Consider the following 20439-nt stretch of genomic DNA (forward strand, 5'->3'; position numbering starts at 1 on the left):
GCCTCCAAGCCTATCTCCCAGTTAGCTCTAGGACCTGGGAGAAACCAAATGCTCTCCCTTGGCCTGGGTTGCTCGGATAGGCAGTGGAAAGTTAAATCACAGAGGAAGATTCGCTGCCTTTCTCATGTACTGGGGTTTCACTCACTTTTACCAACCAGACACCATCATGAGAGTTATTTGCCCATATTCTCCTCTCTGGGATCTGGGGTGTTCTTCATGATTCCAGTGGATTCGTGTCTTTCTTCTTGAGTTAAAGATCGCAGAATTGATCCTCATTCCCTATCTTGCTATTTTCAAGTGGTTGATGCATGTTAAGCCAAAAGCATTTTTGCAGGGAATAGGGGAAGGTTGGGGTGTGGAGGGGAGTCCCCTGTAGGGGCGTGTTATTGTGTGATCATGTGTGACCAGCCACATGTGATGCCAGTAAATTCTATACATATGTGGATTTTTCTCCCAGATGTGATAAATCCATGACAGAAATAATTTTATGAGGAATTTCCCTGTTAAATGCTTTTTAATTTAAGTCTATTGGTGTGAGATGGAGGGAGGTGGGGAGATGATATTCCAGCATTTTTTTTTTTAAGTTAGCATCTGCCTAGAATCTCTTTTCAATCTTTTAACTTTCTACTGTGCCTTTCTGTTTTAGGTGAATCTCTTATAAGTGACACTGCAAGAATTTTATTTTTAAAAAAGTCTAACAACCCTTGTTTAGAGATTTTACTTCCTTCATATTTGTTGTGATCCACTATTACTCCTATCTTTATTGTGCTTTAGGTTTGTTTCAATTATTTTTAGTTTCCCTCTCTTGATGCCTTTTTCTTTACAGACTATTGTATTCTCTTTACCAAGAGTATGATATTCTATTTTAATTATTTCAGCCCAGAAATGTTAATGTGTCTATTTAAATGAACATCTCTAAAGTCAATTATTTTATCTTCCTCTGGAACATAAAGGCATGTAAAACATCTTAACTCCAATCACTCCCAGATTTCTATAATATAGTAAACCTATTCTCCTTATTTCACTTTAAAAAAAAACACCACGCCGGGCGCGGTGGCTCAAGCCTGTAATCCCAGCACTTTGGGAGGCCGAGACGGGCGGATCACGAGGTCAGGAGATGGAGACTATCCTGGCTAATACGGTGAAACCCCGTCTCTACTAAAAAATACAAAAAAACTAGCCGGGCGAGGTGGCGGGCGCCTGTAGTCCCAGCTACTCGGGAGGCTGAGGCAGGAGAATGGCGTAAACCCGGGAGGCGGAGCTTGCAGTGAGCTGAGATCCGGCCACTGCACTCCAGCCTGGGCGACAGAGCGAGACTCCGTCTCAAAAAAAAAATAATAAAAAATAAAAAAAATAAAAATAAAAAAAACACCACAGATAAACCATTTTTGTTATTTTACATGGCCAATTGTTACCAATATGATTGCTTGCATTGCAGCCCATTCTTCTGGCACTACTTTTTTTGAGGTGTATCCTTTAGAATTTATCCTAGAGAAGTTATGTTAGTGTTAAATCCTTTTTGCTTGTCTAAAAAATCTTTCAATCCTACATTGCTTATCAGTTTGGGTATGTTTTGAGAGATGTGTCGTTTGGCAGTTTCACTGTTGGGCAAACATAGAGCATACTAAAACCTGGATGGTGTAACTACTATAGACCTAGGCTGTGGGGTATGGCCTATTGCTCTTAGGCTGCAAACCTGTATAGGAGGTTACTGTACTGCATACTGTAGGCAATTTTAACACAACAATAAATACTGTAAAAAAGGAGCAGCAAAAATAAAGTATAATGATACACCTGTATAGGGCACTTACCACGAATGGAGCTTGCAGGGACTGAAAGTTGCTCTGTGTGAGTCAGTGGTGAGTGAATGTGAAGGCCAAGGACATCAGTGTATACTACTATAGGTTTTACAGACATCCTACACTTAGGCTACACTAAATTTAGTAAATATTTTTCAATAATTAGCCTCAGTGTATTGTAATTTTTTATTCTGTAAACTTTTAAATTTTAAAAACTTTTTACTGTTTTGTAATAACAGTTAGCTTAGCCAGGTGCTGTGGAACTCAGGTCTGTCATCTCAGCACTTTGGGAGGCCAAGGCAGGTGGATCACTTGAGGTCATGAGTTTGAAACCAGCCTGGCCAACATGGTGAAACACAGTCTCTACTAAAAGATACAAAAATTAGCTGGGTGTAGTGGCACACGCCTATAATCTCAGCTACTTGGGACGTTGAGGCAGGAGAATTGCTTGAACCTGGGAGGTGGAGGTTGCAGTGAGCTGAGACTGAGCCACTGCACTCCAGCCTGGGTGACAGAGTAAGACCCTGTCTCAAAAAAAAAAAAAAAAACAAACAAACAAAACCACTTAGCTTAAAACACCTTGTATGGCTACACAAAAGAATTTTCTTTATATCCTTATTCTATAAGCTTTTTTCCTTTTTTTTTTTTTTTTTTTTTTTTTACTTTGTAAAATGTTCTGGTTCAAATCAAAGAGAGAAACACATTAGCCTAGGCCTACACAGAGTCATGATCATCAATAACATTATCTTTTACCTCCACATTTTGTCCCACTGGAAGGTCTTCAGGGGCAATATCACACGTGGATCTTTCATCCCCTGTAACAACGCTTTCTTCTGGAATAGCTCCTGAAGGACCTGCCTAGACTGTTTCACAGTCTACTATTTATAAGTAGGAATATACTTTAGCAATAATAGTATAGTAAAAAATTGGTAACTCATTTATTATATATAAAGTATTATGTATTGTACATATGCATTACACATTTATACCACTGTCGGTGCAAGTTTGTTTGACCGACACCATCACAAACACATAAGTAATGCATTTTGCTACACCATTGATGGCTATGATGCCACCAGGTAACAGGAAGTTGACAGCTCCATTATAATCATGAGATTGCTATTGTAAATGCAGTCCATCATTAACTGAATTGCCATGATATGATGCATGACTGTATTACAAATTTTCCTCATCACTTTAAAGATATAATTTTATTGCTTTGTAGCTTTCATTGTTGCTGTTACTCAACTGTCAACTTATATTTCCTAATCAAGAATGGTGGTTTACTCTCTGGCTGCTTTCAAGATCATACTTTTGTCTTTACAGTTTCATTAGGATGTGTCTTGGTAGCTAATTTCCGTATTTTTTTGTTGTTGTTGTTGTTTTTTTTTTTTTGATATGGAGTCTTGCTCTGTTGCCCAGGCTGGAGTACAGTGGCATGATCTCGGCTCACTGCAACCTCTGCCTCCCAAGTTCAAGCGATTCTCCTGCCTCAGCCTCTTGAGTAGCTGGGATTACAGGCGCATACCACCAAGCCCAGCTGATTATTGTACTTTTAGTAGAGATGGGGTTTCACCATGTTAGCCAGGCTGGTCTCGAACTCCTGACCTCAAGATCTGCCCACCTTGGCCTCCCAAAGGCCTGGGATTACAGGCATCAGCCACTGCGCCTAGCCCGCTAATTTCTATTTTTTTATTTGGCTTGGGATTTGGTTAAGCTTCACAAATCTGGATTGGTATTTTGTTTTTCTTTAGTTTTGAGAATTTTCGGTAATTATTTCTTCAACCTCAAATAGTATTTCCTTTGCCCTGTGTTTTAAGCTGTTTTTCTCTAACTCAAAATAGACATTTAAAGACATTCTTACTCAGTCTTCCGTGTTTCCCACAGTCTCTTTCCTGTTTCCATCTGTCTTTACACTGCAATTTCTTCGGCTCCATCTTCTAGCTCACTATTTCTCTCAGTCTTATTTAATATTATTTAACCCAATCCCTGAGTTCTAACTTCAGTAATCCTATGGCCCAGAAACTACTTAGCCACTTCAGAACCCTTCCACCTCATCTGTGTTTTGTTCTGGTTATTGTGTTAGTTTTCTTTGAAGGCATGCAGATGCAAACTGATGGGTTCAGTACCTGAACCCATCCCCAGTGCTTGCCTTTTATGCCAATGCATGAGTTGCTCTAGGCCCACATACTGGTAGAAACTAAGCATGGCATATGGCATCGTGGTACTTGAAATGACCATGTAGCCTGCCATGATCTCTAGGGGTCTTGTTAGATTCTCTTACATCCAGGCTCACAAGACTTTGGTAGGCCACATTTCATATTGATTCTGGAGAATGTGGACTAGCAACCACAGTTTGCTGTTGAGGCAGTGTCAGGAGTTCTCCTTCCATTATAATTCCTTTTAATAGTCCATAGAGTAGCTCATACAGCTGGGACTGGGGTGGGGAAGAATTCCCTGTAACCAGATAATAGAGGAAGAAAAAGCTCAGGCTTTGGTTAAGTTGGCTTGGTATGTGGGTACAAATGACAAATAGACTTCTGCAGCCCTGAAACCCCTGCTCAGAAGTGGCCTGAAAAACAGTGGGGCAGAGAATTGGGTGGTATACCTGGTTAAAGAGATGAGTGGCCTGAAGTAAGAATATACATGGACTCAGGGGCAGTGGAGAATAACTGGGCCAGACTGATCAGGGACCTAAAAGGAGGACCACTAGAAGTGACTCGCCTCCATAAGAGTTCTAGCATAGGCTATAAACCCTAGAAGAAACATCGCATTAACTCACTTCTCATATAATGCTAAGTGATGGCTAAAGGTAGGAAATGGGTGAGCCTGAGAGAATGCCTTGCCATAATGGGGCACTAAAATGCTTAGAAAGTGAACTGACAGAGGCTCAATGAGAAGTGAATGCCATTAGTTACAGAGGCCTTTGAAAAAAAAAATTTCTGGAACCATATATCCTCCTCCAGATCTAAACTGAACGAATCACCCTTCTGAGTCCAGGGAGCAGCCCAGTCCTAGTACTCTGCTATAAAGGGAGAATCCACAGCAAGACCATGGAGGGTGCAAAGATCTTGTGTCTCTCATCCCCATCACCAGGATCCTATGGAAGTTTCATGGGAGTCTTCAAATTCTCTTTTGGAGAACCTCAAGAAGAGGTCAAACTCTGTAAGAGTGAGAATTCACTGAGTTATCAAAGCAGCAACTGAGCTAGGTAAAGAGACCATTTAAATGAAGAGGTGGCAAGTATACTAGATTATGTGAACTCAAGGTTTTCTTTTTCACTGACCAGTGTGGAAATAAGGCACTTGGGAAAGCTCTGCAATTGGGAAACTGCAGCAGTCATGACTGTGATCTTCTTGAGAATGAACTTGTAGGTCATCTTTAAGTTTGTGAATAGCTTCTGCTATGTATTAATTTGGTTCTTGGTTTGGTTTTCTCCTGATGTTAGTCAATGAGGTCTTTGGAGATGGCTCTTGGCAGCAGCATAATGGCCTGGGCCCATGATGGGTCAAGGGGGTCAAGACTTTTCCCTAGAATTAAAAACATGGTGAAGCTTCCAGAGAAAAAGAAAACTCCTATAAGCAATAAGAGTTGATATCTTAACTTCTAGGATAGAATGATAGAATTTATGCAATCTGAAGAACAGGGAAAAATATTGGAAAAAATGAAGAGCCTCGGGAACTTGTGGAACAATATTGAAAAAGCTAATATCTAGGTAACAGGAGTCCTAAAGAGAAAGAACAGAGAAATACACGTAAAAATATTTGAAGAAATGACAACAGAAACATTTTCAAACTTAGGGAAAGATATAAATGTACAGATCTAAGAAGCTCAGCAAACCCTAATAGGATAAACCCATGAAAATCATGGTGAGGCGTATCTTAGACTGGTGAATGCCAAAGATAGATGTAATCATACAGAGAAAAATGTGCAATATATAGGGAACAATAATTTTAACTACTATCAACTTCTAATCAGAAACTATGGGGGCCAAAAGAGAAGTAAACAGTGTTTTAAAATGTTAAAAGAAACAACTGTCAATCTAGAATTCCATATCTAGCAAAATTGTCCTTTCAGATGAAAGTGAAATAAGGACATTATCAGATAAGAGAACTGAGAATGTGTTGTCAGCATCCCCATACTACAAGAAATACCGGCGTAGGTTCTTCAGGTTGCAGGGAAAGAATACCAGAGGAAAACTTGAATCTTCAGGAAGGAATGGCATCATTGGAAATAGTAAGTATGTTGGAAATTAGATGGTTGTTTTTAATCGATGACTAAATAGTAAAGACCTTTTCCTCTTTCTTTAAAATACACAGTACTCTTTAAAGCAAAAATTATTATTGTCCTATGAGGTTTAAAATGTATGTTGACATTACACACACAATAAATATAGCAAAAAAGATAGTGGTGGATAAGTGAATATGTATTTACAAGATTTCTACATATTATGTAATAGGCCTAACTATCAACTCTAAGTAGATTGTGAAAAGTTAAGGATAGATATTGTAACTCCTAGAGCAACCACTTAAAAGTGCAAAAGGATATTGCTAAATTGCCAATAGAAAAATAGAATCGATTTCATAAAAGCTCTCAAAAAATAACCCTGTTGGGTTAATGCCTAGAGAGACTGATATCACAGGACTTAATTTCTCCCTACTTTGTTTTTTCTGTTTGAACACACCTATTGTCATTAAACTAGCTTTATAATCGTTGTTTTGAGATAGTATAGCAACATAGAACATATAATGGGAGGTGGGGGGAAGGCTGGACAAGGGCATGGCCCAGTGGACAAGAGTTTCTCATGTAGGAGGAAGACTGAAATAAACATCTCCATCATCTTTAATGCTCCTTTAATTCACAGAGGTGTAGTGTACCAACACTGAACTATAAGCCAGAAGACCTGGGTTCTGCGTCAGCCACTTACTGCCTCTGTGACTTTCGTATTGCACTCGGCTTTGAGTTTCCTATCACTACTGTGAAGTTAATTCACGTCTCCCCTGGCACTCTGGATGACTTTCATAATACAGTGATATGATTTAAAATAACTGACAGTTTATAAAGTACCACCAGGAAGCACTGAGGGGTCATGGAGCAATTTAGAAGTGAACAGCAAGTCTGTAGGCTAGAACTTTATTTTGACTAATTGAATACTGCCATCTGCTGCACAGATCTGAGAAATAGCAGGTATTAGATTTCCAGGAGGAAGCAGATTCCTTCAAAATAACAAAAGTTTGCTTGCTTTATTTCTTGTCCCTTTGACCTCACTTTCCAAGTGAAAAGACCCACAATATAAAAACAAAAAGGTCAAAATAGCCTTGCAGAGGTCACTCTGACTTATACGAAAGGGTAGAGCTCAACTTTACAGGTCAGGTGGGATTTGAATAAGCCTCATGGTGAAAAGAAGGGATGGTATGAGGAGAACTAATAGGATCATAGTTAGCAGCCCTGGGGGAAACACTGGCCTGAAGGCAACCCTGAGTATGCCTACTTCCCAGCTGGGTGCCGAGGTGAGGTCCCTGCATGTATAACATTGAGTGAGATAATAACGGTGGCAACCTCTTAGATTGTTGTGAGACTCAGCGAAATGAGCTATGTCTTGTTTTTAGGACAGTACCTGTTAGTACATAACAAATATTAGCTGCTACTGTTGTAACTCAGACTGGGAAGAAATAAAGGAAGTTGATTGAAAATTCACTAGCACCTTTGGAATAAACTCCATATTAGCCCCATTCTCCCAAATAGATTTGAAGCAAGGAAGTGAAAGGAGACAGGTGATGAGATTTTTCAACTTCAGCAGAGTGTAAACACAGAATAACAGCAACAGTTACCTTTCAATGAGACTTTATGTACCAGATGTAGCTCAGTGTGTTACATGTATTAACTCATTTAATCTTGATATCAACTCAATGAGGTGGGAACTTTTAATATTCCCATTGTATAGATGAGGAAACAGGCACAGAGGGGCTAAGTGTATTCAAGGTCATGTGGCCAACGAATGACAAAACTAGTGTGATGATTAATTGCTAAGGCTAAGAGATGCCCAGGTGGCCGGTTGGATGTTACTTGTAAGGTCTTTCTGGAAGAGATTAGCATTTGAACCCAGTAGACTGAATAAAGATCATCCTCACCAATGTGGGTTGGCATTATCTAATTTCGTGAGAGCTTGACTAGAACAAAAAGAAGAAAAGCCAATTTGCTCTCTTCTTGTACTGGGATATCCACCTTTGCTCAGTCAGTGACTCCTTTGGTTCTTAGGCTTTTGAACCCAGGCTTAATCACCACTGGCTTTCCTGGGGCTCCAGGCTGCAGATGGCGGATCATGGGACTTCTTGGTCTCTACAATTGTGAGTCAATCTCTTCTCTTTCTGTATATGGGTTCATACATCTAGCATCCATCCGTCTATATTCTATTGGTTCTATTTCTCTCGGGAACTCTAACATGACCGGAATGTAAATGCATGGGATCTTGTCCCACATTTCCACTGCTTAGCTGCCATATGAACCATTGAAAATCAAACTTATCTTCTTTTGGGGATGGCGGGGGTGAGGAGCTATAACTGTATTATTACAGTTCTTTGCACGTTAAGCTCTATGCCAAATTTGTACAGAATCTGGCAACACACAGTGTAGCAGTGAGGATGACCAGAGGTCACTCTTGTCGCCATCTTGGCTTTGGTGGGTTTTGGCTGGCTTCTTTACTGGAACCTGTTTTCTCAGCAAGGTCATTATGACCTGTACCTTGTACTGACTTCCTATCTTATCCTGTGACTTAGAATGCCTTAACCGTATCTGTCTGGGAATGCAGCCCAGTAGGTCTCAGCCTTATTTTACTCAGCTCCCATTTAAGATGGAGTTGCTCTGGTTTAAATGCCTCTGACAAAGCTGTTTGTCTTAATGTTGTTTGTTTGCCTCAGTGTTGCTTGTTTGCCTCAAAACTGTGTTTACTGAAGCCACTCCCAATTTGGGTTTCTAGAGTTAGCAAATAAAAATACAGATACTCGGCCAGGCACAGTGGCTCATGCCTATAATCCCAGCACTTTGTGAGGCCAAGGCGGGTGGATCAAGAGGTCAGGAGTTCAAGACCAGCCTGACCAACATGGTGAAACCCTGTCTCTACTAAAATTACAAAAATTAGCCAGACTTGGTGGTATGTGCCTACAATCCCAGCTACTCAGGATGCTGAGGCAGGATAATTGCTTGAACCCAGGAGGCAGAGGTTGCAGTGAGCAGAGATCGTGCCACTGCACTCCAGCCTGGGCAATAGAGTGAGACTCCATCTCAAAAAAAAAAAAAAAAAAAAAAAAGTACAGATGCTCAGGTAAGTCTGAACTTCAGATAAAGAATGAAGTTTTTCTTTGATAGACCATGTCCCATGCAATATTTAGAATGTACTTATTTAGAACATACTAAAAAAAAGTATTGATCTGAAATTCAGATTTAACTGAACATCTTGTGTTTATCTGGCAGCCCTACCTTGACTATATCCAGTAGGTGTGGTGTGTTGCTAAAATTACCAGATGCGTTTCCTACTGAACACAGTCACATGCCTTGCTTCTCAAGCCTGACAATGAGCTGGGGCCCATAGAGTAAGTTCAGGCCAGAATGTCTCAGTTGCTTGAGAGAGTTCCAAATTAAAGTGAGTTGTGGGGAATATTCTAAACTTTTCAGAGTCAGTCCAGTGTGGTGATAGAAAGTAAGACTTAAGTGAGTTTAGTTCAAGGTATGCTAAGGCTTGGGAAAAGTGCTTCGCCCTCCCTGATGCAAGCATGGGGATGAGCGCATGACAGATGTCTTCCACGGCTTCAACCCTTCACCACCGCCTGGGGATTTCCCTCATCCTGCCTTTGTTCTATTCTTACTTGATTTAGTCTCACTTTGAGAAGCACATAGTTAAGTAATTTTCTAGGGAGCTCAGATATGCCCTCTGGCCAAGATTGACAGACAGTCCAGGAGGCTGTTTTAGCACCAGGCAGCTTAGTGTTAGGAAGAACGGTAGGTTTTAGGAATAGGAGGGCATAGTGGCAGCATAAACTGTCAGAGGCAAGGTGGACACGTAGAAATAGGCAACAAGGACAGAATCACAACCAGGAGGACTCACCTGTAGGAATCTATAGTGATAGTTAATACACCACCCAGTTGCTAGGGGCAAGGTCGATTGACAGCCAACAAAAAGCACCAATAGATTCATGAAAACTGAGACTGACATCAGCTTTCCCAGTGAAAAGCCATGATTCTTAAGTTCCAGAACTGAGCCATTGATTCAACAGAAGCCTGAATCTCCTTGAGGAAAGACTCTGCAATAGGACAGGAAGTATATTCACTAATTTCCCAGTCCTTCCTCATAAGAAGTTACAGCCTTTTATCAACATATCCGTACACTGGGGGAAGGGAAATACCCATATCTTTCAAGGGCAGTTGGATGGATATAGGGTCTAAGAGGATGCTAAAACCATGAGGGCTAACATGCCTTCATGCTTCCTTCTTAGATTGGACGAGGTAAATAGAGGCCAGGTGGCAAACAGAGTCCTGGCCTAAATCCATTTCACAAGGGTCAGTGTGTTCGTGGACTCACCCTGTGTTGATTTTCCTGATCCCTGAGTGGATTGATCAGGATGGATATACTTAGTAACTGGCAGAACACTCACACTAAGTCCTTGAACTGTGGAGTACACCTATGTAATCAGAATAGCTAAGTGGAACCCTCTGAAGTTACCCAACCTCCAGGCCAAGGGAGTAAATATACAGCAATATATTATGTAGGCTGGAATGGCAATGAGTGCCATTGGAGTGCTGCGCTCAAAGATTTTAAGGAGATAGGGTTGCTGCTCCCCATTACATCTCCATTTCATTTGCCAGTGTGGCTCCTGAAAAAAACCAGATGGCTCACGACTGATATAACTACTGTCAACTCCATCAAGTGGTAGCCTAATTATAACTATTATTATATTGTGGTTTCATAATTATCATAGATAATTATGACATAGCTTCTGGCTACTTAGTATGTGGTCATTGATTTGGTGAATGTATTCTTTTCAATCCCATCAGAAGAGAGGATCAAAAGCGTTTGCATCCGCCTGGGATAGACAGTGGTACACAATCAGGGTCTTGTCCCAGGAAATTGTACTCTCTAATGCTTTCTCCAGCAATATAGTTTAATGGCTGTTCTATCATCTGGATATTACACAGACTATTATGCTGATCCATTATATTGATGAAATCATGAAGATCTGACCTAAAAAGGAGAAAACAGAGACAACAGTGGAAGCCTTAATAAGGTATATGTGTACCAGTTGGTAGAAGAAATCCCTACAGAATTTCAGCAGCCGGCCAAATTTGTGAGGTTTTAGGGGAACAGTGGTTATTGCATCTTACATATACTTCCTGTTGTAAATTAAAGGAACTATGAAGCCCTTCTGATTTGGAAAGATCATATCTCATGCTTGGGAATATTGCTGTCATCCACTAACTGGGTTGACTCTGAAGGCTGCCAGTTTTGGAGGGCCAGGAACAAGAAAGCAATCTGCAACAGATTAAGCTATAGCTCCAAGTAGCTCTGCCACGCAACTGGAAAATCTCATGGTGCTAGAGCAGGATCAGAATGCATGACCTGTTGGTCAGCTGCCTGTTTTTGTAAATAAAGAACTATTCGGTTCTCTAAGAAATTTTCCTGTCTTTGTTCTAGGGCAATGGCTCTCAAATTTCAGTGTGTGTATGCATATGTATGTATGTATGTGTGTATTCCTCCTATTCAGAGGGCCTACAAATGCATGAATGGGGAGAGATGTGAAAGCCCCTTTTTTTTTTTTTTTTTTTAAACAATAGAATAACACCTAATATAAAAGGAATGGAGTTCAAAATCAGCAGTGGATGCTGGGGATTAAAGTTTGAGATAGTTACACAGTCTCAAAGTATCCCCTGTAAGCTGCCTATTGATTATAGAGGGAAAAATAGTAGCTTTAAAGTGGAGCAACCTAAAAGACACCGCCTAAACAAATCATGAGCCCACCTGGTGCCCTTATTGTGGTTTCTAAATGTCATTCCCAACTAAAAGGAAGCTTGTAATCTTGGAGAAGAGGCCAATTTCAGGATGAAGACAGGGACAAGATGAGCCTGGGGCCACTTGTCCAGAGGTAACGAAGTGTTCAAAGAATGACGGCGATGTATCAAAAGCATATATAGGCCATGTTGAGGAAGGTCCCATTGGACAAATATCTGAACATTTTAAAGGCAAAATAAATGATGGCAGTAATGAATAACAGTCATCTCTTGGTTTCTGTGGGGTATTGGTTCTATGACTCCCCATGAATGCCTCAGTCCCCCAGTAGGCCCTCTGTATCCTTGGATTCCACATCTGTGGACTCAGCCAACCACAGATCAAGTTCCCATGGATATAGAGGACATACTGGGTACATGTTAAAAAAAAAAAAAAAAAAGTGAATCCATGCATCTCTCTCTATATAAATGAGTAATTATATAAATGGGGAGAAGTAAAAGCTTTTTTTTAAAAAAAAAACAATAGAATAACACCTAAATATGGAAGAAAGGATGGAGTTCAAAAATGAGCATTGGTTGCTGTGGACAGAAGTTTGAGATAGTTAGTCTCAAAGTGCCCCTTACAAATTGCCTATGGATTACAAATGGGAAAACAGTAACTTTAAAATGGAGAAACCTAACACATCACCTAAACAAATGATCAAAGTTAACACTAGCAATTTTGGAACAAATGAATGTCAGGAGCCTTCTGATCAGAGGCACCAAGGACACACCATCACTTCTGGTGGAATCCTGCCATGCATAACCTGAATCAAATCATGAAGAAAACTCAGACAAACCCAAGTGTCTTTTTTTTTTTTTTGACTTTGACAGATTTTCTACCAAAAAAAAAAGTGACCTTTACTCTTCAAAATTATCAAAAGGAGAATGAGGAGCTATTCCAGATTAAAGACATGACAACCACAGCACGTGGTTCTGTACTGGATCCTGCACTGGGCTGGGGGTAAGGGGAGCTAGAGCAGACATTGAGACAATTGATGGACATTTGATTAAAAACTAAGAATTAGATAATATCAGTATTAACTTCTCTGGGTTTCCTAATTGTACTGTGGTTATATGAGAGAACATTCCTATTCTTCAGTAAAAGGTTTTGATGTTTTAAGCTTAATCTCAAGTGGTTTAGAAAAAATGTGTGTGTCCCCATTTGTGTTTCTATGTGAATATGAATATACATTTACACAGAAACAAAAAAGGGGAAAGGTAAACAATTGGTGAATCTGGGCAAAAGCTATATAGCATTTATTATACTATTGATGTAATGTTTCTGTAGCTCTAATACCATACCAAAATTAAAAGCTTGGAAAAGACTACAAAAGAAAGAGGAGACTACGGGAATGCAAGATGACAATGCAATGGTCTGGAGGGTCACGGTAAAGAGCCAAGACTTTACTCAGTGGAGCCACTAATGGGTTGTAGGTTGGGGATATTTTGGAGGATGACTTTAGCCATGGTACACAGGAGGAGGAAGATTGGAGACCTGAGAAACAGTTTAAAACAGTAGCAGCACCAACAACAACACGAAAAAGCCCAGGGACTGAATGATGGAATTTAACCCACATAAGCATCAGCACTTCTCACTGTGAATCCTGATCGTGTCCCTTTATTCCTGAAAAGCTGAAGTAAGGAAATGTACTCAGTAAACCTTGATTAATCCATATCCATCTGTTTATGGACATCAGGAGAGTACTGGTGTGGCTTGCTCAGTGCTATGTAGTAAACAAACTTCTAAGGGACAACAGACTCTCGCTCTGTTGCCCAGGCTGGAGCATAGTGGCACAGTCATGGCTCACTGCAGCCTCATCCCCCCAGGCTCAAGGGGTCCTCCCGCCTGAGCCTCCCCAGTAGCTGGGACTACAGGGCATGTACCACCATGCCCGGCTATGGATTGACTGATTGTTGAGATGGAGTCTCACAATGTTGCTCAGGCTGGTCTCTAACTCCTCCTGGGTTTAAGTCATCCTCCTGTGTTGTCCTTCCAAAGTGTTGGGATTACAGGTGTGAGCCACTGTACCCTGCCAGTAGTAAAATATTAACCCTATTTCTGGATGAACAGACCGAGGCATAGTTCATTTACCAAGCTTTCATTAGGAATTGAGTTCTTGACCACCTGGAACATTTTCCCTGGGCCTTTGCGGGTATTTATCCTAGAGGATACGCTGCTTTTGGTGGGTTTGTGGTTTAGGAAAGAACCCAACTAGAACCAGGTCTCCTGGGGCCATAAGGCCCTGCTCTGGTTAGCATCCCCTAGCCAGGCTGGATTCTCAACACTTTGTAAATCTTAGTCATCCTTCTCTGCTACTCTCATTTCCAAAGTGGAGATAAATAGCACCCACTGGCCCAGCTTGGTGGCTCACGCCTGTAATCCCAGCACTTTGGGAGGCCGAGGCGGGCGGATCACCTGAGGTCGAGTTCGAGACCTTGCCTGGCCAACATGGTTGAAACCCCGTCTCTACTAAAAAAAAAAAAAAAAAAACTGGCCGGGCGAGGTGGCAGGCGCCTGTAGTCCCAGCTACTTGGGAGGCTGAGGCAGGAGAATGGTGTGAACCTGGGAGGCGGAGCTTGCAGTGAGCTGAGATCCGGCCACTGCACTCCAGCCTGGGCGACAGAGCGAGACTCCGTCTCAAAAAATAAAATAAAATAAATAAAATAAAATAAAATAAAATAAATAAAAATACAAAAGTTAGCCGGGCGTGGTGGCAGACGCCTGTAATCCCAGCTACTCAGGAGCCTGAGGCAGGAGAATCGCTTGAACCCGGGAGGCGGAGGTTGCAGTGAGCCAAGATGGCGCAATTGTACTCCAGCCTGGGGGACAAGAGTGAGACTTCCTCGCAAACAAACAAAAAAAAAGCAGCACCCACTGCAGAGTTTTGCTCTAAGGATGAATTGAGATGAATAAATGTAACACAAGTGAAAAAAAAAAGGAGTTGGGGGTGGGTGGGGCATGCCCGCCTGTGCCTGCCCGGCTACGGAGAGAGGCGTGGCACATGTGGGGCGGGGCCTGAGTGTGCCTGCGTCGCACCACTCCAGGAGGCGGAGGCTATTCCCTGGAGGAAAGATGGGCCACCACGAGACTGCAGAGGAGGCTGCCTTTATTGTTGAAGTGAGCAACATTGTAAAAAAGGCTATAGAAAGGATAATTGGGGCCGGGCGCGGTGGCTCTCGCCTGTAATCCCAGCACGTTGGGAGGCCAAGGCAGGCGGATCACAAGGTGAGGAGTTCGAGAGCAGCCTGGCCAAGATGGTGAAACTCCGTCTCTACTAAAAATACAAAAATTAGCCGGGCGTGGTGGCAGGCGCTTGTAGTCCCAGCTATTCATAGGGAGGCTGAGGCAGGAGAATCGCTTGAACCCGGGAGGCGGAGGTTGCAGTGAGCCGAGATTGCGCCACTGCATTCCAGCCTCGGTGACAGAGCAAGACTGTCTCAAAAAAAAAAAAAAAAAAAAAAAAAATCACCATTGCTGGTAATGTTTGTCAACACAGCAAAGTGAACCAGTGGACCACAAACGTGGAACAAATTTTAAGCCAACTCACCAAGCTGGGAAGACAATTTATATACATTGTGACCTGTGTAATTACACAAAAGAATGGAGCTGGATCACACACGGCAAGTTCCTGCTTCTGGGACAGCTCTACTGATGGGAGCTACACTGTGCGATGAGAGAATAAGACCATGTACTGCACTGTGGTGCCTTCGGACTGTCTACTTGACCTCCCAGTCCATCCTATAACCTTTCTGCTTTTGTCTCTAGTTCAACTTCTAACCACCAGCCATGAATGCAATGAACTCCTTTCTCGTTCTCTTTAAGTGTGTTTTATGGCACTCTCAAAAACCAAATGACTGCACTGTGATGTGAACTGCACCGAAGTCCAATGAGTATCCATCCCCCCTGTAGGTCAACTGCAGCCTGCGTTGCCACTTGTCTTAATATGACAACTTATGTCTAACTCTGAATATTTCTTTTCAAAGGTGCTAAAATCTGAAATCTGCTAGTGTGAAACTTGTTCTACTCTCTGAAATGATTCAAATACACTAATTTTTCCATGCCCTATACTTTTGTTAGAATAAATTATTCGAATCTTTAAAAAATGAGTTGATTACTTTCAGGTTCTTTCAACAAAAGCTGTTTTCAAAAACTGTAAAACACTTGTCCAGAGCTTTCCAGTACCTAAGATAGATTTAACTTCATGGAGGTCTGTGTGGAAATGACATTAACTTCACTAGGCTAGTAAAGATGTGTTTTACAACCTGGTAAGTTTTGCTGAAAGATATGAGCACTCCATTTCCAAAAGTGCCTGCCTTTGCTGTTTGAAGAGTCTGAAACCACATATGTTAGCCATGAAAGAGGAGACCGTTTTCCCCAAGAGATGATATAAGATGGTTTGCATGTCATTGTCCTCAAAACATACTGATACTGGTTATTCAAATACATGCATTATGTGTGCTCTGTTTAGAAAAGGGTGGTGAATATGAAGAGAACCACTCATGACATATTCTCATGGTTTTCCAGTAGCCTCATCATCATGCAAGAAAGACAGATTATACCTCTGTGATATGAACACACTCATTAAAAGAGTCAGGATTGCATGTGTTCTTGGTTTGTTCAATAATAAAAAAATACTCGGTTATACAGTGAATGGATAACTGGTTTCATAGCACAAACTAAGATCTCCACTCCCAGTTTTTAATACCAAAGTAACCAATGTAGTGTTAACAGCATATGTGAGCTCCAGAAATAGGCTGCCTGAATTTGAAGATCGGCACCATCTCCTAACCACGTATGTGCTCCTATGTGAAACATTCATCCCCTCCCTGCTTCAGTCTCCTTGTGTGTCTAGTAGGTATGAGTATCTACTTCAGTGATTTGATGGGAAGAGTAAATAAGTAAATTTATATTAGAGCTGTTCTAGACCATAGTAAGTGTACAATGTATGTTTGCTGTTAGCAGTAGAATTATTAGTAATGTATTTTATAACACTGAGTAATGATATTCTTTGAAAATGATTATTAGCACCTGTGTTAGTCAACTGTGGCTCAGAAGCTCAGGTTTAAATGTACAAACATCCAATGAAGTCCCATAATATCTGCTGCTATAGTAAATTATTTGTCCTATATTAAATAACTGAGAGAAATCCGTAGCAAACTTCCTTCTGAACTGTGTATTGAAAGGGAAAAAGGAGGGTAATGAGAGAATTTTCAATAAATTTTCATTTTCCTTCCTTCAGTAGACGTTAACATTCTGCCCAGGTCCCCTTGGATCCCTTTTACTCTGTACATCCTCCCAACATGCGTGCATTTTCTTCCTATGGCTCACATTTACCTCTCTTCTTCCTATGATTGTCCTTGGGCTACTGGATCTGTCTTTGTTGCCCATACCACAAAACACGCAAAGAGCTACAGGTGCTTTAGTTCAAGCCCCTTGCAGCAGGACTAAGGCACTTCAGATTCCAGGCTTCAAATTTGGATGAGCTCTAAAACGCTCTGTGGAAATTCTCACCCCTGAGGGATCAGGCTGTTGTCACACTCCAGAGGACTCTGACATCACACCCTTCCCGGACTTCTGCCCCTGCCTTGTTCTCCTTTCCCAGTTTTGTTTGGGAGCACATCTTTAATAAACAACTTACACATCCTCGTCACGGGCTCTGATTCTGGAAACCCAAACCAAGATCTTCCTAAGCTCATTCTCCCCTGGGTGCTCAGCAGATGTGGATTCTCATACCTAATGTCCTCTCCCCTCCTCTTGGACGTGGTAAGGAGTAGCGGGTAGGAAGGCAACAGAGCCCTGGATTTCTGTGCAGTTCCCAACTGCCAACATTGTCAAGTCCACATCTCATATTCCCTGTGCTTGTAAGTGACAGTTTAATATCAATTTTATTTTCCAAGGAATAACTGTTTACAAGAGGGGGAACCCTTGCTGGTCAAAAAATGTATAGTTGATCTCAGGGCAAGAAACCCTTCTTTCAGGCACTTAATAGGATACTTACAGAGGCTTCCTGAGAGTGCCATGCTCTGGGAACCAAGAGACCTAAGGTCCAGACCTGATTCTATCAAGGCCTCATGGTATGAGCTGGAGGCCCATGGAATATAAATGACTAATATCCATATCTGCAAAGTGAGGGTACTTGGACCTATACACTTTCAAGAATTCAGAGAATAGACTGTCTTCCCAGAAAAAAACATCCATTGTGCACAAACATTTTGCATTCAATTTCAAGGGTTTCTAAATAGATTCCACTGAAGTCCATCACTGGATCCTTTACTAGATTATTTCTAATTATCTTAATAGTGCTCACATTCTATATTTCTGTTTTCTTGAGTCTATAACTGAGACCCATGTAATCAAGGACAGACTGAGAATGCTTAAGTATAAATTCTTCTGAAGCATGAGGATTTGAACTGTTTTTAATTTTGTTTCTTTGTGGAACAAAGATGCTATTTACTGCCAAGAAGAAAATACGTGTTTTAAAAATCTCCCACGTGCTAGGAGAAAACATCTAGAAACAGCATACATCTTAGGTCCTTGGTGGGGAACATGTCATCTTTCTAGTAGAATGGAGTTGGAGTCTCACAAGAAAAGATTCCAATCCCGGCTCTATCACTTAGCAAATTTGATGATGAGCAAGCTCAGATTCAGAGTAATTTTGCTGTTAAAATGAAAAACCCTTATGCCCTCCTTATAGGGCTGTATTGCTAATAAAGTTAAATGAGACAATGCTCATACATTCTTTGGCACATTATTCTCCTCTGTTTTTGCTCTACTTTGTGTTCCTTTTCCTGTCTTAAAGGGTGGTATTCCCTGAATTCTTTCATCCTTGACTCAATCTTATCTATACTTTCTTTCAGTTTTAACTTCAAAGGTAGCTGATGACTTCCAAGTGTTTACCTTCAACCTTGTCCTGTCCCTCCACATTCCACAGTCATATAATCAAATGGGATGTTTTCCCATGGAATGGGTTTCTTTGCTTTGGCCTATTCACTAGACAGACCTGTTTTGGTAATGGGACTGCTCTTCCTTTCAGAGGTTTCCCTGACCGTACTTCCTCCCATCAGCAGGAAGGACATATAATCCAGAATCACTGTTCAGATTATCTCTTCCCATCCACTCAGTGATCTTCCAGGGGGCAGATATATGAGCCCAGTGGGGGGTGTTCAAGTTCCTTCCCAAGGGTTGATGTGGTTACTAAAAGCCAAGCCTCTTCAGCTGTGATGATGATTGATCAGAAAATAAAGCGTGTCAATTGTTATCACTGCCATAAAGAGTGAGCCCAAGGGTGCTACAAAAGGAAATTCAAGCTGAGAGAATGAAAGAAAAATTCTGATTGTGGTTGAGTCCTGGAATCCAGCTGTGACAGGTATAACCATGAGCCATTTCAAAACCAAGTCAAACAAGCTTACATAATTTACATAACGAATTTACAGAAATTAGTTTATGTAATTAAGAATCTGTTGTGTTATCTGAACTCAAGCCAAACAGTTCTCCTTGTGCTCTTGTTCCAGTTGGAGGCTCTAACGTTCACTTAGTCATTCCAACAGAAGACCTGGAGTCATCCTTAACTCTTCCTCCTCCTCCTCCTCCTTCCGTCATGCCTACACCCATTATATTCAGCAGTCCTACTGTTCTTTAGTATTTCTCAAATCATCTCACTCTTCTCCACCTGAGCTCCCACCATCCTAATTCATACACCCTACTTCCTGGGTTACCATTAGATCTTACAAGTCTTTGTGTCTCTGATCTTGTTCCTCTCACGTTACTGTGGTGTGAGACCAAAGAGAATGAATTTATATAAAACACATCTGGCCATGGCATTTATCCTGTTTAAACATTTTCTGAGATCGTATTACCGCAGGATAACATCCAACCTCTTCATGTGGTACATAAAACATTTCATGTGGCCTGGCGTGGTGGCTCACGCCTGTAATCCCAGCACTTTGGGAGGCCGAGGCAGGTGGATCGCCTGAGGTCAGGAGTTTGAGACCATCCTGGCCAACATGGTAAAACTGCGTCTCTGCTAAAAATACAAAAACCAGCTGGGCGTGGTGGTGGGCACCTGTAATCCCAGCAAGTTGGGAGGCTGAGACAGGAGAATCAGTTGAACCCAGAAGGCAGAGACTGCAGTGAGCTGAGATTGTGTCATTGCACTGCAGCCTGGGCAACAAGAGCGAAACTCCATCTCAAAAAAAAAAAAAAAGTTTCATGTAATCTTTAGCTGCTCTCTGCTTCCCCCATTACCATCTGGAAACAGCACACTTTGTAGTCATTACCCCCTGGTGATATGCTGTCACCCACATTTGGTACCTTTGCTGATCACTTTGGGAGAGCAGTGTAGCCTGTTGCTATTAAAAAATGAGGCTTTAGAATCATACTGACCTGAGTTCAAATCCTCATTCTGATGTGTACCTCCTACTGCTTGGGCAAGCTACTTAACTTTACAGTCTTATTGTTACATTTGAAAAATAGGGATGCTGATAGTAGCGGTTTCATTGAGCACAGTGTCATCAGAGTTAAGATTGCATGAAAAGCACTTAAGACAGTATCAGAAGGCAGCAAGGTCTGGTAGATGTTGGACATTTTTTTGTTGTTTGTATT

The 20439-nt window shown here is 41.4% G+C and overlaps 1 long non-coding RNA gene across 1 annotated transcript in view; it reads right to left on the bottom strand.

Moving 5' to 3' along the window:
- Positions 1 to 20439, bottom strand: part of LOC135970880 (uncharacterized) — a 56327-nt gene that overhangs the window by 13310 nt on the left and 22578 nt on the right. The gene's annotated exons all lie outside the window — the stretch shown is intronic.

Source organism: Macaca fascicularis, chromosome 5, assembly GCF_037993035.2.
Source record: "Macaca fascicularis isolate 582-1 chromosome 5, T2T-MFA8v1.1".
Taxonomy (NCBI): domain Eukaryota; kingdom Metazoa; phylum Chordata; class Mammalia; order Primates; family Cercopithecidae; genus Macaca; species Macaca fascicularis.